Source organism: Octopus sinensis, linkage group LG16 (genome assembly GCF_006345805.1).
Source record: "Octopus sinensis linkage group LG16, ASM634580v1, whole genome shotgun sequence".
NCBI lineage: Eukaryota > Metazoa > Mollusca > Cephalopoda > Octopoda > Octopodidae > Octopus > Octopus sinensis.
The window spans coordinates 21712542-21714999 of NC_043012.1; the positions used below are offsets into that span (position 1 = coordinate 21712542).

General features: G+C 33.7%; 1 protein-coding gene across 1 annotated transcript in view; it reads left to right on the forward strand.

Moving 5' to 3' along the window:
- The first annotated feature begins 356 nt into the window (after positions 1-356).
- The window catches only part of LOC115220616, a 217110-nt gene continuing 215008 nt past the window's right edge, over positions 357-2458 (forward strand). Inside the window, 1 exon segment of the mRNA XM_036509936.1 lies at positions 357-723. The gene's annotated coding sequence lies outside the window, so the exon portion shown is untranslated.

Consider the following 2458-nt stretch of genomic DNA (forward strand, 5'->3'; position numbering starts at 1 on the left):
TTTTTTTTTTTTATTTAAAGCAAGTCATTTTGTCTAGGAATGTCAGAATTTTACCGCTCTCAAATATCCCTCCAAAAATTCTATTAAAATTTTCTACATTTTTTTTTCGAATATATGAGCTTTATTATTTATCCTACAACTGAATTTTTTTTTAATATTCTCTTTATTTCATTTGCCCTCTTACCTCATATCTTCCCTCCCTTCCGCCATCTTTTGTTTCTTCTTTTTCCTTAAACATTACATTACACATACATAAACATTTTCTCCTTCCCTCCACCTTCCTCTCTCCTTATTACTTGTCATCGCCTCTTCCTCTACCCCTCTCTCACGTCCTACCTCTTTTGATTATCGTTATCTCCCCTTCGTTAACTTCACCATTTTCTTCTGTATTCGAACTCGACACTCCTACTCTTCGAGTACTCTTTACCTACCTGCCACAGCCTTCCTGTTTATTTTCTTTCCTTCCTTTCTTCTTTCTTTCTTTCTATTTTTTTTTCCTCTCCGTTTATCTATGATTCCGTAAATATCTCTCCCACTATCTTTCTCACTTAGAGTCACACACACACTCTTCCCTCCTCCTCCCCACCTCCTTCACTAAACAAACTCCCTCCCGCTCGTCTAGCTCTTTTCTCTCTCTCTCCCCTTCTCCTTCGTGTCAAAGGTCAAGGCGGTCCGTGGAAAATTACTTGTAAACCCCGCAGGTCATTGGCACGTTACATGACGGTGAGTGTTTTCTGAATATTATTTTGCTGATAAAATTCGTAAGGGGGGTAAAAGTTCGGGTTGAGAGGGCTGAAACGAAAAAAAAAAAAGGGGGGAAAAAAGGGCTGAAAATTTCTAAATGTACTTGAGCTGGGTTGGTTTTTTTTCCTTAATGGTTTGTAAGGAAACAACAAAAAGTAACAACAACAAAAATGAACCCCCTAACCCAACCCGACCAGATTTTTTTCCCCCCTCCAAGAAAAAAAAAAGAAGCAAAAGCAAAAGCAAAAAAACAAAACCCATAGAACTGGAAAACAAAAAAAAAAGGCCACCACCACCATCATCATCATCCGACAAGCAAATGGCAAAGCGCTCCGCTCCGTCTTTGCAAGTTCGTCGTCCTACTGTATACTGTGTTGTGTTGTGTGGTGTTTGTGTGTGTTTTCGGTTTGTTTTGTGGTGTTTGAAGGGGAATCGGGCGGCGACGGCTGCGACCGACCGCTTTTACAAAAGCTTTTAAACTTGACTTCTCTTTTAAACCATTGTTGAACACCAGCAAGGTCATGTGCTAAAGAAACATACATACACACACACATATACACATATATATATATATTATACATACATATATATATATATATATATGCATGTATGTATATGTGTGTGTATATATGCAGATGAGGGCAAGACGCAGTGGTGAGAGAGAAGCAAGGAAAAAGCCACCACCACCACTATCAACCAACCAAACCGACTACCACCACAAACGTTTCATTCACACCACATACTACAAAATAAATAATATAAACCAACCATTTAGCAAACAAGGCCCATTATTTATTTATCATCATTAAAAGTCATTATTACGGCTTTTTTCTTTTAATATACTTTATTTTTGGTTCGTTGGTGGGGAGGTTTGGTTTCTCTCTCACTTATACTCAATTTACCTCATCTCTAACCATTTCATATATATATATATATATATATATATATATATATATATATATATTTATATATATATATATATATTTAACAATTAAGGATAACTTCTTAATAAGGAATCTTAACAAGAAATTATCAGGTAGATAAGCGTGAAAAAACCTCATAAGAGAAAAAAATTCGAAAATAATTTTTTTCCTTTGAACATATTAATTTATATAGTGTGAGGCATTTATCTGTAATAATGCCCTCTATATAATATATATTATATATATATATATATATATTCCGCAAAGTACATGTCATCTATATCTGTGTTTACATACATACATACATATATATATTATAGATACAACGTACTTTAACGACGGAGGGAATACATATTATCCGTCTCCTTTAGAAATGCGGCCGCATGGCCTCGTCAAATTAACATCACACACACCACACACTATGTGTATATATATATATAAATAAAAAAAACAAATATATATATATATATATTATATATGCTTATGGTTCATTCTTTCAAGATTCATTTCGTGTCATTATCTCTTCTAAATCTTCCATGTATCATATATACATAGACACATAAATCTCATCTTTCATCACTATTTTTTTGACATTGACAGACATTTTTTTTTCTTTCCGTTTCATAGTTTTATTATTTCATTTCTTGTTTCTCTCTCTCTCTCTCTATGCATATATATATATATTATATATATATATATATATATAAAGTAATACTAAGTAATTAAGGGTTTAGCAACGATTTGCCTCACCACACACCGAGTTTAGAAATAGCAGTCAAAGAGTTATGGCT